This window comes from Myxine glutinosa, unplaced genomic scaffold, assembly GCF_964187855.1.
Source record: "Myxine glutinosa unplaced genomic scaffold, kmMyxGlut1.1 SCAFFOLD_1763, whole genome shotgun sequence".
Lineage (NCBI taxonomy): Eukaryota > Metazoa > Chordata > Myxini > Myxiniformes > Myxinidae > Myxine > Myxine glutinosa.
Window position 1 is genome coordinate 35,277 of NW_027617858.1, and position 15,113 is coordinate 50,389.

Sequence of the window (15,113 nt, forward strand, 5' to 3'; positions counted from 1 at the left end):
GGAGAAGAACAAGGGAACCAGAGGAGAGCAATAACGGCAATATCGGAGGGTCAGAAAGCAAGAGAGAAAATGTCGGTCCTCGAGTTCTTTTAACGTCGGGTCGTGACACCATCAGCACACTGCTTCTTGCTTGCCCCTGACGTCCTCGGTGGTTCTTGCCAATCGGCGCTCTGCTTCCTCCTCGGCCTTCCACCAATCAGCGGGTAGCTTCTTGCTCCGCCATGGCCAATCACGAGTCCCTTCTTACCCCAACCTTCCCGTTGGTCAACTCCAGCCCAATAGCGAGTCGCTTCTTGCTCCGCCCTGGCCAATCACAGCTCCTCGGGGCGTGTCTTCAGCCTGCCTGTCTTTCGTGGTGATGTAGCTGGTGCGTCCCAAATGGCAGTGTTCAGAACTGGGTTGTTTATGGTTATTATTTATTGCAATTAATGGCATTTCTCACTAGTGTCTACAGTGCAGTGCCAAAAGAGCCAAAAGATAAATCACACAGGGTAAGACATTCAAGGGATAATTTATCCTTATCCCCTAAGCTAGTTAACATGCCCCGCCCCCTCGTGACGGGGACGAAGATACACCTTACTCCGCCATTCGGCTAAACATAACTTATAACATGGTGATGGTTCTTACCCGACATCCGGAGCATGATACCGACACAAATCTACCTGACTCAACGTATCACTACCCCCACAAACATAACAATACATTGGTTGCAAACGAATGGTTTTTAAAATGACATTAAAAGTCCAAGTCAAGACTACTGCAGTATGACCTCTCCCCTCCACCCATCGGTGACCCCAGCTAGCCTCCTTCATCCTTCCTCATCCGAAGCCCAAAATACCCATGCATACAATTTTTGGAAACCAGGATGGGTGGGGGCCAAAAATGCCCCTTTTGCTTTGCGTCTGAACAGAAATCACGCAGCCCTGAAGCACATCTCTCTGCTTGGTCTACTTAGCTTCGTGTCTGAACTACAAATTTGAGTGTAGTGATTTGCTTCCTCAGACGGCTTTCATTTGTCGAGATAAGTTTAAGCTTTCTAGCTGCATTCATTTAAATAAACAATTAATTGAAAAAATATTTCCAAAAATCCAAAAGAATGTGGGAATGCGTGGTATGCCAAAAAGTATGTAAGCAAGGTAGACATGGTCACAAGAAATTGGCATGTGAAACAAGTTGACAGGATGGCCAAGAGGTACGCACAGTCGCCTCTGAGCAGTCTAGTCTGGGTTCGATTCCCGAACCAGCTATAAACTTCCATCCCGGTTTTTCGCAGACGGAAGCCAAACAGTTCAATCTTGGTTTCATCAGAACACAGAATCTTGTTTCTCACAGTCAGAGTCCTTTAGGTGCTTTTTTGCAAATTCCAAGTGAGCTTTAATGTGTCTTTCACTGAGGAGAGGCTTCCGTCTGGCCACTCTGCCCAGATCCAGATCGGTGGAGTGTTGCAGTGATGGTTGTCCTGGAAGTTTCTCCCATCTCCACACAGGATCTCTGGAGCTCAGCCAGTGACCATCAGGTTCTTGGTCACCTCTCTTACCAAGGCCCTTCTCCCCCGATTGCTCAGTTTGGCCGGGCGGCCAGCTCTAGGAAGAGTCCTGGTTGTTCCAAACTTCTTCCATTTAAGAATTATGGAGGCCACTGTGCTCTTGGGAACCTTCAATACAGCAGAGATTTTTTTGTAGGCTTCCCCGGATCTGTGCCTCGACACAATCCTGTCTGAGCTCTGCGGGCAGTTCCTTCGACCGCATGGCTTGGTTTTTGCTCTGATATGCATTGTCAGCTGTGAGACCTTATATAGACAGGTGTGTGCCTTTCCAAATCATGTCCAATCAATTGAATTTACCACAGGTGGACTCCAATCAAGGTGTAGAAGCATCTCAAAGATGATCAAGAGAAATGGGAGGCACCTGAGCTAAATTTGAAGTGTCATAGCAAAGGGTATGAATACTTATGTCAATGTGATATTTCAGTTTTTTATTTTTCATAAATTTCCAAAACTTTCTAAAATCCTGTTTTCTCTTTGTCGTTAGGGGGTATTGAGTGTAGATTGATGAGGGGAAAAAATGAATTTTAACGATTTGAGCATAAGGCTGCAACATAACAAAATGTGAAACAAGTGAAGGGGTCTGAATACTTTCTGAATGCACTGTATATATACAAATAAAGGGGTAATTTGGCACATCTCACCTGTGTCAATCACAACCACTTTGTCCCATTCATCAAACTTATAACCACTTGCACAAGGGTTCTGAGTTTACTTGTCACATTGAGCTTCTCTGTTGTGATCACTCTTCTGTAAATGTTGGAAGCATAATTACATTGTTTGCTCTTATGTAGACGGGCATAGATTTCTGCAGTCTGAAATAAAGTTCGAGAAGTGTGCACACAAACAGTTATTACAAACAATAATGAGATCGCTTAACAGGCGGAAATGAAGCACAAACAATTAAAATAACTACTCGACCATGAAATAAGCAAAGCATGTGAAATAAGTGTGTGCCAAAGTGAACACAGATGGTGGATGTTTTAAACCCATGCATTTTGGGGATTGTTGTATAATTTTTGCTTTTGCCATCTGATAGAGCACTGCAACTCAAGTGAGATTCTGTCATTAGATAAAACTATAAACGTGTATTTGGCCTGGAATCGTTTATTGGGGTGCATTGCACATCAGATGGGGATATTACCTCTTGCTCACCAGAGGCCTTTGGTGGCTTTGTGGGTTTTTACGATCTGAATTCTGGTCTTGCTCCTCATGCTCTCTCATCAATCCACCCAGCTCCCGTCTTTACAGGTTCCACACATTCCACCAGAAACCTTTTACTTGTTACAGTCCCTAAGTCAAAACTGAACACTCACCTCCATTCTTTCATCCCCTTCTTTTCTTGCCTGTGGAACTGACTTTGTGTGGGTACGTTGGCTTGAACTCTTCCCTGCAGGGTTTCAAGTCCGCTGCCAAACCGTCATTTTATGGTCCCTACCATTTCCACTGCTGAACACCCACTGAGGTCATGTTCTCACCCTGCTCCTATAGATTCCCCTCCTTGTGCTGTGGTGCATCTTTTTGTTGTCGGGACACTCTTTCTCCTTTATCCCATTCTGTCTGTTTATCCATTCTGTTGTTTTTTTCGTTCTTCTGTTCCATGAGCATGTAGTACCTGTATAACTAGAACGACACTCAGTAGAGTGTGTACCTGTACCAGGCTGAACACTTTATGCTTTGTATCCCACTGATAGGCTGGATCTGTAGTGTAGTCTGCAAAATGTAGTGAATTTAGTCTGCAAAAATTAGTTTAGTCTGCAAAATTAGCTTAGTCTGCAAAATTAGCTTAGTCTGCAAAATTAGCTTAGTCTGCAAAATTAGCTTAGTCTGCAAAATTAGCTTAGTCTGCAAAATTAGCTTTGTCTGCAAAATTAGTTGAGTCTGGAAACTTAGTTTAGTCTGCAAACTTAGTTTAGTCTGCAAAATTAGTTTAGTCTGCAAAATTAGTTTACTCTGCAAAACAGCAAAACAAAACTAATTAGCAAAATTAGTGAATTCTGCAAAAAAAACCTATTTGTAACAAATGTATGTAACAAAAAAAACAACTTCATTCTGCATTCTGCAAAACAAAACTAATTAGCAAAATTAGTTTAATCTGCAAAATTAATTTATTCTGCAAAAAATGTAGTCTGCAAAATGTCTGCAAAATGTAGTGTAGTCTGCAAAATATCTCAAAAAAGATCTGCGAAATCTAATCTGAGGCCATAACCAAAATCGAATCGATTCGTCCTCGTTACCTCACAAACTCATCCACCAAGTTTCATCCTAACCTGCCCACTACGTTTTGAGATGTCGTGCAATATATCTTTTTGGCCCAATCTCAATGGTGAAGATTTTTAATTTTTTTTTTCTCATCTAGATCTTCACAAAAATATTGTCAATTAGTCTTTGGCATACATCCAACCTGTCCACAAGGTTTCGTCCAAATCCGCCCATAGCATTTTGAGATATTCTGCGAACATACAGACAAACACAATTGAAAACATCACCTGCGTTGACCTTTGGTGGCAAAGGTAAAGATCGATAAAATCGAATAAGAGCACGATAAAGTGCTTCTTACAATAGTGTTATGTTTTTCATCTCTGTTGAAGCCTACACGTGTGTTCAATCTTGGACACCAGGACAAATAGAGATTTACTTTTTTTCTAAAAATGTTTTTGAGGCTTATGGGAGAGTATAAAGATTGAGTTTTTGGGGAATTCTTGCAGAAGGATATGAAACCACGGTACACACGGATAAGTGAAATAGAAGCGTTAAATACGTCAAAATAGATCCAAAGATAAATTCATGTCACTGGATATTAAAATGTTGGTGGACCGACACCTCGTAAAGTAAATGTGATGCCAATTATTAAGTACGTAAAATTTTGAAACTTGCTCCTCTTCTGTACTCTCCTACCTTTGCCCTCCCCAAGCCAACCCAGCGGTCACACGTGTTCCGAAAGAAACCCTCACCTGCTCGACACGCGCCGAATGTTTCGCATTTTGTTCGTCCAAGCCCAGGTACTCGATATATTGTGTTTTTCTTCCGTTCCTCTTGAATGGCCAACCTCATTACCTCACCCCCTCCTCCTCCCATTTCACCCCTGCTATCCCCCACCCCCAAGACCCTTTTATGTTCACTGGGACCGCAAAACAATTTCATAATATTATTTTTGCACTCAGTGTGCAGATGACTAAAAGTTAACACTGGGTTGTTACCAGTGAACATAAACTGCCTATACACTGCCCAAACAGAGGGACAGTTTTCCGTGGAACCCTGTTCAGCGGGTTCCTGCTGGTTTTCACAAAAATAGAAATGATGATACAATCCACGTGGTTTCGTTTCGTTTGCTGTCCCTGGTAATCCAACATGGCGGATCGCAAGTATGGTGACGTCACATGCTGGTTATCGGGGCAGGGGTGTTCATGCGTGCGGGGAGGTTGAGGCGGTGAAATGGACATAACATCCATTAAAACAATTACATTGTATTAATTCAAGAAAAGATTTTAAAATCGACATTGCTGTTATTATGATTAAAATATAATCGTAAAATCACCTTCCGGTGTTCCAAACCGCCCCCAAACGGCCAAAGCAACTTCCCCAAAATAAATATATAACGATTGCTTTATTTTAAAAATTAATAAATAACGATGATGAAGGCTTAAAATCTACCAATCTGATCGCGCTTAAACTCTTCATAATTTAAGGACGAGGAAGGCTGACGTCACAAATATATCACGTGGTAACGCCGCAACGTCCACAGAGGAACAATCGGATGTTGTTTACAATCATATCGATACAGATTCGCGGTGTGTTGGACGAGTTTCGCGGTGTGTTGGACGAGTTTCGCGGTGTGTTGGACGAGTTTGGCGGTGTGTTGGACGAGTTTCGCGGTGTGTTGGACGAGTTTCGCGAATTTTCTCTAAACAACCCCGCCTCTCCCTTCCTCCCTCCCTCCTCGTACGATCTTTATTTCCCAAGACGCGTCTTCTCAAGAAGACATCGCAACGAAGGTACCACACACGGGTTTTCACAACATTAAGTGAATTTTATCTTGTGTCGAGTGTCGTGTGCTAATCAATGTCCGTGTGGAATCGTCTCCTCAGGAAACCGACGTCACCAACTCCGTCGTGTAGTTAATTATTTATTAATGATTATCTATGTGAGGTGGTTAAGGATGAGACACCCAAATGGCGTTCGTGCTAAACATGAAGTTACTTCTCCGTCATTGGGAGTTGTGTGGTATTTTCTGTACGTAATGTGGTTTGAGCGAATGAACCATAAACCACAAAACCGTTTCCAAATCTTCAAAGTACAATCCATCGAATAATCCGATTTTGCAATCCCTCATCAGAACCCTCGTAATTCCAATCGGGGGAAGCGAACTTGGTGGTTTAATGATGAGAGTGTCCGCCACATATGGGGGGGGGGGGGGGGGGGGGGCTGTTGGAGGATCAAAGCCCGGCCGAGTCATCCCATTGAAGGAGTCCGGGCTCCAGCAGAATACGGACAAAAGGATGGCAAGGCACAAACTCGTCCGAGAAGATGTTTATTCGTAAAACCAACTCGGGAACACTGAAAAGCCCGTTTATCGGGCTGCCTCATAAAGCATAACGAGAAACCGAAACCGAAAGCCACGCCTCTCAAGCGAGGCGTGCTTCGGTGGTCACGTGATCCACAGGTGTATCTGATTATACCCGCACGCGCGGCATGCTTTGGCGGTCACGTGACCAGCCACTCTGGCGCCGTGGATACCCGCCGGTGACGTCACCGGCTGGAGCAAGGAGATTCTGATGCCGGTCTTGTTTGGGGGACCCGTGGGTCGCTACACACGCCCCCCCAGAATGGACTTGGTCCAGGGAGGTCAACCTGAGGGGGTTCCGGATGACTCGACCGAAACGACCCCTGGCCGGTCGCGGAGGTGGGGGGGGGGGGGGGGGTGTAGTGGACGGGGGGCGGCCGCGCTGCGGTGGTAGAGCCAGCCGTGGCGGCTGGCCGACGTCCATGTGGGCCGGTTTGAGGCGGTCCAGAGAGATCCGGTCCGCCCGGCCGCCGATGCTGACGATGAAGGACTTGTTGTCTCGGCGTAGGACCCGGAAGAGTCCGTCGTAAGGTGGCCGGAGCGGCCCCCGGTGCGCGTCGTGGCGCACAAAGACGTACTCCGCCGTGCGGAGTGCTGGGGGGACGTAGGAGTGGGGGTCGCCGTGGCGGGACGTTGGCACCGGGGCGAAACGTTGGGCGGCCTCCTGGAAGTCCATGCGCTGGCGCGCGGCGGACCAAGGGCTGGTGGCGTCGGGCACGAACTCGCCCGGGACGCGGAGAGTCTGGCCGTACACCAGCTCGGCGGTGGACGCCTGGAGGTCCTCCTTGGGGGCCATGCGGAGGCCCAAAAGGACCCACGGGAGCCGGTCGGCCCACCCGTCGTCCTGGAGGCCGGCCATGAGTGCGGCCTTCATGAAGCGGTGAAACTGCTCACACAACCCGTTGGCTTGGGGATGGTAGGCCGTGGTGCGGTGCAGAGTGACTCCCAACGAGCGGGCGACCGCGCCCCAAAGTTCGGACGTGAACTGTGGGCCGCGGTCGGACGAAATGTCCGCCGGTGCGCCAAAGCGCGCGACCCAGGTGGCGATGAACGCCTGCGCCACGTCGGCGGTGGTGGTGGAGGTGAGGGGCACGGCCTCCGGCCACCTGGTGGTCCTGTCCACCATGGTGAGCAAGTGGGTGAACCCCCGCGATGGGGGCAGGGGACCCACCAGGTCCACGTGGACGTGGTCGAAACGCCGCTTGGGCACGGTGAAAGGAGCCAACGGAGCCAGGGTGTGACGGTGGACCTTGGCCCGCTGGCAGGCTGTGCAGGCGTTGGCCCAGTCGCGGACGTCCCGTCGCAACCCGTGCCAGACGAAGCGTGCCGACACCAGCTTCTGGGACGCCTTCCGGCCTGGGTGCGAGAGGTCGTGGAGGGAAGCGAAAATGCAGCGCCGCCAGGAGACCGGGGCGCGGTCGGCCTTGGGAGACGTCGCAAAGCAGGATGCTCGCACATTCTCACACCCCCTCTCACGCACATTCCCACACCCCTCTCGCACACATTCCCACACCCCTTCTCGCACATTCCCACATCCACTCTCACACATTCCCACACCCCATCTCACGCACATTCCCACACCCCTCTCACGCACATTCCCACACCCCTTCTCACACATTCCCACACCCCTCTCGTGCACATTCCCACACCCCTTCTCACACATTCCCACACCCCATCTCGCACATTCCCACACCCCATCTCGCACATTCCCACGCCCCCGCTCGCACATTCCCACGCCCCCGCTCGCACATTCCCACACCCCTGCTCGAACATTCCCACACCCTCTCTCGCACATTCCCACACCCTCTCACTCTGGCTGAGCTCCAGAGATCCTGTGTGGAGATGGGAGAAACTTGCAGAAGGACAACCATCATTGCAACCAACACCACCGATCTGGGCTTTATGGCAGAGTGGCCAGACAGAAGCCAAATAGACCAGGAGCCCAGAAGGTTTATTCAAATGAAAAGCGCCGAAGCAACTGACCACGTGGGTTGAAAGGGTTCTACCCCCACATCACAAAAATGCATTGCTGCCGGGTCAGGGCCGGTGCCTTCCCGCCCAAATCGCCCAAAATAGGGACGCCATTACTGAAAATCCTATTTTCATCAATAGCTGGAAAACTATACTTGGCCAGTATCACAAATCTGGTGTCTCCACCCATGTTTTCATGGTCAATCATTATAAAAATGCATTTCTCTTTAGCCAGGGTTGTGTCTTTCCCACCCAAAAGCACCCAAAGTGCCCAAAGTAAGGAAACCATTGCTGAAAATCCTATTTCCCTCAATATCTGGACAACTATACATGGGAGTATCACAAATCTGCTGTCTACACCCATGTTTTCATGGTCAATCATTACAAAAATGCAGTTTTCTCCTTAGTAAGGGTCATTTTCCCCGCCCAAAAGCGCCCAAAGTAAGGAAACAATTGCTGAAATCCTACTTTCCTCAATATCTGGAAAACTATACATGAGAATATCACAAATGATGTGTCTACACCCATGCTTTCATGGTCAATTATTACATTGCCAACAATTGCAGTGCTTTAAAAATGACTAAATTCACCATGTATTATCTAAACAATGGTGTATTATATTGTACCGTACATGGTGTTATGTAACATGTCTTCTTAATTTTATTGCAAAATTTGCTATACTAGTTGCACCAATTTTTGATTTTTGATTTGAGTTTTTGAAGAGGGCTGACCAGACTGATCCAGCAGGTGGGGCAAGTCCGACAGACTATGGATGGAAGTTGACTCAAAACTGCTTTGAACCAGATTGGTACCCAGGAAGTGCAGTACCAGAGTCCCTCACAGGCCTACCTACGGATGACGGAGACAGAGTTGGAGCAGCTTCCATAGATGACGAGGAATCAGACGTCGATAGTACTTGGAGTGAGGACAGGAATACTAGTGATGAGAGTGACGGAGTAGACACGTAAAAATGCAGAGATGTCAGAACAACTAGTGTCATTGAACAGTACTATTTTTCTTCTGAAGGACAATGACTCTGCAAGTTGTGAGTTAAGGACGGACACAAGTTGGATGGAAATACCATAATACACCATTGTTGAGGTAATGCATGGTGAACTAGATATTTTAAACACTGTAAATGTTGTCAATGTAATGACTGACCATGAAAACATGGGTGTAGACACGTCATTTGTGATTTTTAAACACTTTTCTTGCACAACGTTTCTAAAAATGCTTAAAACCGAAACACAAATGTCAAATTCATAAACACCGTCTGTTTAATAAACACAAGCCATCAACTTCCTAAACATGTTTCGCATAAATTTAAACATGTTTAGAAACGTGGTGCAAGATAGGGTTTAGAAAAGTGTTTAAAGTCTAAACACTGTTTTTGCATATATGGTATTATCATGTTTAGTTTTCCAGATAATTAGGAACGTTTTTTGTTTTTTTTTACCAATAGTATCCTTACTTTGGGCGCTTTTTGGCTTGACCAAGGAGATTTATAGTGATTGACCATGAAAACATGGGTGTAGACACCAGATTTGTGATACTGCCATGTATAGTTTTCCAGCTATTGATGAAAATAGGATTTTCGGTCATGGCGTCCCTATTTTGGGCGATTTGGGTGGGAAGACACCGGCCCTGACCCGGCAGCAATGCATTTTTGTGATGTGGGGGTAGAACCCTTTCAACCCACGTGGTCAGTTGCTTCGGCGCTTTTCACTTGAATAAACCTTCTGGGCTCCTGGTCTAAAACAGATCAATCTTGGTTTCATCAGACCACAAAATCTTGTTTCTCACAGTCTGAGAGTCCTTCAGGTGCTTTTTTGCAAATTCCAAGCGGGCTTTCATGTGTCTTTCACGAAGGAGAGGCTTCCGTCTGGCCACTCTGCCATAAAGCCCAGATCGGTGGAGTGTTGCAGTGATGGTTGTCTTTCTGGAAGTTTCTCCCATCTCCACACAGGATCTCTGGAGCGCAGCCAGTGACCATCGGGTTCTTGGTCACCTCTCTTACCAAGGCCCTTCTCCCCGGATTGCTCAGTTTGGCCGGTCGGCCAGCTCTAGGAAGAGTCCTGGTTGTTCCAAACTTCTTCCATTTAAGAATTATGGAGGCCACTGTGCTCTTGGGAACCTTCAATGCAGCAGGAATTTTTTTGTAGGCTTCCCCAGATCTGTGCCTCGACACAATCCTGTCTCTGAGCTCTGCAGGCAGTTGCTTCGACCTCATGGCTTGGTTTTTGCTCTGATATGCATTGTCAGCTGTGAGACCTTATATAGACAGGTGTGTGCCTTTCCAAATCATGTTCAATCAATTGAATTTACCATAGGTGGACTCCAATCAAGGTGTAGAAACATCTCAAAGATGATCAAGAGAAATGGGAGGCACCTGAGCTAAATTTCAAGTGTCATAGCAAAGGGTATGAATACTTATGTCAATGTGATATTTAAGTTTTTTCTTTTTAATAAATTTGCAAAACTTTCTAAAATCCTGTTTTCTCTTTGTCATTTTGGGGTATTGAGTGCAGATTGATGAGGGAAAAAATGAATTTAAACGATTTCAGCACAAGGCTGCAACATAACAAAATGTGAAAAAAGTGAAGGGGTCTGAATACTTTCTGAATTCACTGTACTTATCACTGAGAAGGTGTTGGATGTTGGGGTGGTATTGGAGTGGATGGAGATGAGAACATTGTGGAAGTGCAGAAACATCACCAGCTGATTAAAATCTGGCAGAGTTCCTGCGGCTAGCTTTCACTTTACTTTCTCGGTGACTAATTAGTTACGTCAGATAGGGACTATGCTCTCGGGCTCCCACCTTTATCTTTTTATAACATAAGGCCAAGCGAAACCATAGGTGGGATGCCGGCTGGACTAGCGTAGTGAACTAGTGGGGCACAACCTCCCTTCTATTTATTGTACGCTACATCTAACCAATGAAAGGAAAGAGACAATCGAGCAGGTTTGGAAACAAGAAATCTTAATTAAATAGGCAAACGGGCATTTACAAGAAAATGCAGTGTCACATAAGAAACAGTCCTATCCCTAGCATTGAATGAAACCCCTTGTACAACAACATGCATTTTAATGCCATTTTCCCTGCTAGAGCGGGGGTTAGCCTTGCGGTCCCCATGACGATCTTCTCCATTTTGCCCTATTTTCTGCATCTCTCCTTGTTAACCCCCTTGCCCGCACTTCTTCTTCCACTACCTTTAGCCAAGTCTTTCTCAGTCTTCTCCATCCTCTACTTCCTTCTACATTCATTTCCATCACTCTTCTCACCCAGTCATTTTCATCCTTCCTGAACACATGACCAAACCATCTCGACCTGTTCCTCTTCACAGCATCAATCACAGGCTCTCTTCCCATCATCTTTCGCAATTCATCATTTGTCTTCCTCTCTCTCAACGATACTCCGCAGATCCACCGAACCATTCGCATTTCCACCCTTTCCAACCTTCGTTGCTGCTCTACGTTCATTACCCATGTCTCGCTCCCATAAATCATAATGCATCTCACACATGCAGCATGCACCTTTTCCTTAAGCTTCGACACTCCCCTCCTCGTCAGCATGCCATTCAGTTCCTGAAACCTCTTCCATGCACATCTCACTTTAGCAACCGTCGCCGAGTCTGAGTACAACCGGCTTCAAACAAAATACAGTTAGGCGCCACCTTCATCCAGGGAAATTAGAAAGAAAAGGGGACATACTATAAAGGAAGAAGTCGGGGGCGTGTTGGTGACCCGTTCCTCACTCTTACATAAACAGGCTTGGCCCCGTAGGGCTTAACAAGGTGTCGATGCAGGTGGATGCGTGTTGCAAGTGAGTGGTGTGCTGTCGTGGAGTGTGTTGTGTGGTGCATTAGGTCAGAAAAGAAATGTTGTAGGTCTTGTGTCGTTCATTGATGCTCCACAACAGGCGAGCCCTGAGGTGTATGCGATGAAAAATGCAAGGTTATGTGGTCCGTGTGCGAAAGATATGTAAGACGTCATTATTACCTGGATGAGGTCATTGCCTGTTCTGCTTGGCAGTTTGGGGAGCACTGCGTGTGGCACCTTTTGGGTTACCAGAATGTGAGGAGCTTTTCCATTACCCAGATGTGAGAAGGTGGAAACAATTATGAGGTGATGTGATTTGAGAAGGGGGGTTCGAATCCGGTGTCGGGAAATAAGGGTTTGAGAATTAGTGCTTGAAAATGGCGGTCAGTTCAAGTACAGGTGTCGGTAAATTCGAGTTTGGAAATGAGGTTCGAATGCGGAGAGGAAAAATGAAGGTTTTGGAATGAGGAAGAGAACAATGGGGAAGGTTTGAACCACAATCACAAAGCTATCTCCCTTTCCCCTGGTACGAGGATTGGTAACCTAACGAAGCGATCACTGTGGAAATATCTGAACTCCAGGGTTATTTTATGTGTTGGATGTAACTCAGCGGGGTCTTTTTGTCCCCCGTCGCACCGCGGAGCGAAAGGGGGACTATGGTTTTCCCCTCTGTCCGTGTGTGCGTGCGTACGTGCATGCGTAAGAGAAGGACCGAATTCCAATTTGGTGTGTGGGTTCAACCCACGTCAAAATCCAAGATGGCCACCGCCATGTATGTCTGACGCCATGTATGTCTGAACCTTGTGAGCGGAATATCTTGAAAAATAAACGAACTACTAACTTCTAATCTGGTGTGTGGGTGTATCTCTGCATAAGGAAGAACGCTATTGAATATTGGGTCGCCACGTCAAAGTCCAAGATGGCCACCACCATATATGTCTGAATCTTGTGAGCGAAATATCTTGAAAAATAAACAAACTACTAGTACCCTACTGCAAAGCCGCAATGAGCCGGCGAAGCCAAAGCCTATTGCCACTATTTTACCCATCACTATGGCATCAGTAGGTTAGGTAGTTGGTAGTAGGTAGGTGTAGTAGGTACCGTACCTAGTTCAAAATGACACCATTTGTATTCTGGATGAGATTAAAATTTATAAAATTTCCTTCTTCATTAATTCGGTGAATCTCGTCTCAACTTCGGATATTTCCGACCGTGAAAAACTATCCCCTACGGCCGCGAGATTTCTAAAAAATAAATCTTCGTCAATTTTTGAATATTTGACGCCGTTTTCAGCCTCCGAAACGTGGTAATAAGCTTTTTTGAAATATTTTTTCAAATGCTCGAATCTCATTGGTTCCGGTGTTTGGTGACTATTTTCGTTGAAGATAAGCAGGGCCCGGGGACCGAGGTTGGTCTTAAAGTATTGTTGCGGATCTCAGCGCCGGCCTTTTCCCCTTACCAAAGGGGGATTAGTCCCCTTGTCTTTGACTAGCCGACGTTACCCGGGACCTATGACGTCCTTCCCGGACAGCGCGAAGTAGGGTCATAGGACTAATCACTAATACCTAATTACTCGCGCTGCCCAGAAACGAGGAAATAAGCCCCGCACGAATCACGGGTGTTGGTGGATACGCCTAGCGGTAGCGAACCCGTGACCCGAGCCGTTAGCAATGACTAGATCCCGATCCAAGCGGTTCTTAATCGTGCCACACTTACCCTATGATGGAAATCACAGAAACGGTCGAATTTGGAAGAAAAGGAATAACAAGATTTATTTACACGATGTACAATGATTCAGCAGAAGAAGACACAGTGCAGTCCTTAAACAGTCTTATACTTATTCCCTGGACAAACGGGCCCGTTCACACTCAGACACACTCACACGGGGTTTGCAGACGAACAGGTCAGCACATCCAGGGATGGCGTCCAGGCATCTCTTCCTCCGGTCCCCAGCTCCCACCGCGAAGTAGATGAATGCAGCGGCCAGGAGCTCTCCGCGTGTCGTTGGCGCGCACGGGATAATTATAGGGCGAACGGTAGGGCTGGGCTCAGGCGGTTACACTGGCGGCTGCGGCCGCGTACGTAATAAGCGAATAGGCGCTAACAATGCGCTTTTCAATCAAGGGATCTCTCTCGTGCAAGTCCTTTCATGCGAGTTCTCCGAGTCCTGGTAACGAGTCCTCTCCCTTCTCAACTCAATTCAACACCGCGAATCCCTTCTCATCTCGTTCAACACTCACAAGCGCCTCTCCCTTCTCAACTCAATTCAACACCACGCATCCCTTCTCATCTCAGGTGGGGGCCTCGCGCAAAGGGTTTTATTGCCACGCCCTTGGAACCCTCTGGAACTCACCAGACGTTCTTCACCACGCCCTATCACGCCATGCCTTCGGAGCCCTGGTTGGCTGATGGCCCTTACCGTCATCGCCTCTGACGTGCTCCTCGACTCTGCCACACCCCGACCCCACGCTCCTCCCTTTTTTCAGGCCTACCTCGTGTCACTGGGCTAGTTCGAGCGAACAAAGGGCAGCGAACGCTGCTGGCAGCCAAAGCGTAACAACCTGCGGGTAGCCAAAGCATAACAAATTGTGGGATGCCAAATGGGGCGCAGGATCGATTATGCCCATGATGGAATTGGGGGGTGGCGCAAAGATGAAAGGGACCTAAGCTCATTTCTTTACACAACGCAGATATTACTAGGGAAATGGCCTACTATTACACATACTATGACATAACTAATACTCTAAGTGGGCCGACGTGTTGCTTGTGGACTAACTATGGGGGGCAAACGTTTAACCTTCAATGATGTCATATTTACAAATCTCAAAACCGTATCAGTGTTTTAATTACAAATTAGAGGTGTATAAGATTGTGAATCAAACAAAGACGGGTGAATCAAACTCCTATTGAATTTTTCTCAATTTTTTATGCATACTTCCGCATCCGGAAGATGGCAGCCTCCATGGAGCGATTTGGTTTTTGAAATATTTTTTTTCAAATGCTCGAATCTCATTGGTTCCGGTGTTTGGTGACGATTTTCGTTGAAGATAACCAGGGCCCGGGGAACGAGGTTGGTCTTGAAGTATTTTAATTACAAATTAGAGGTGCATAAGATGGTGAAGCAAACAAAGACGGGTGAAACAAACTCCTATTGAACTTTTTCGCAATTTTTTATGCATACTTCCGCATCCGCAAGTTGGCGGCCTCCATTGAGTG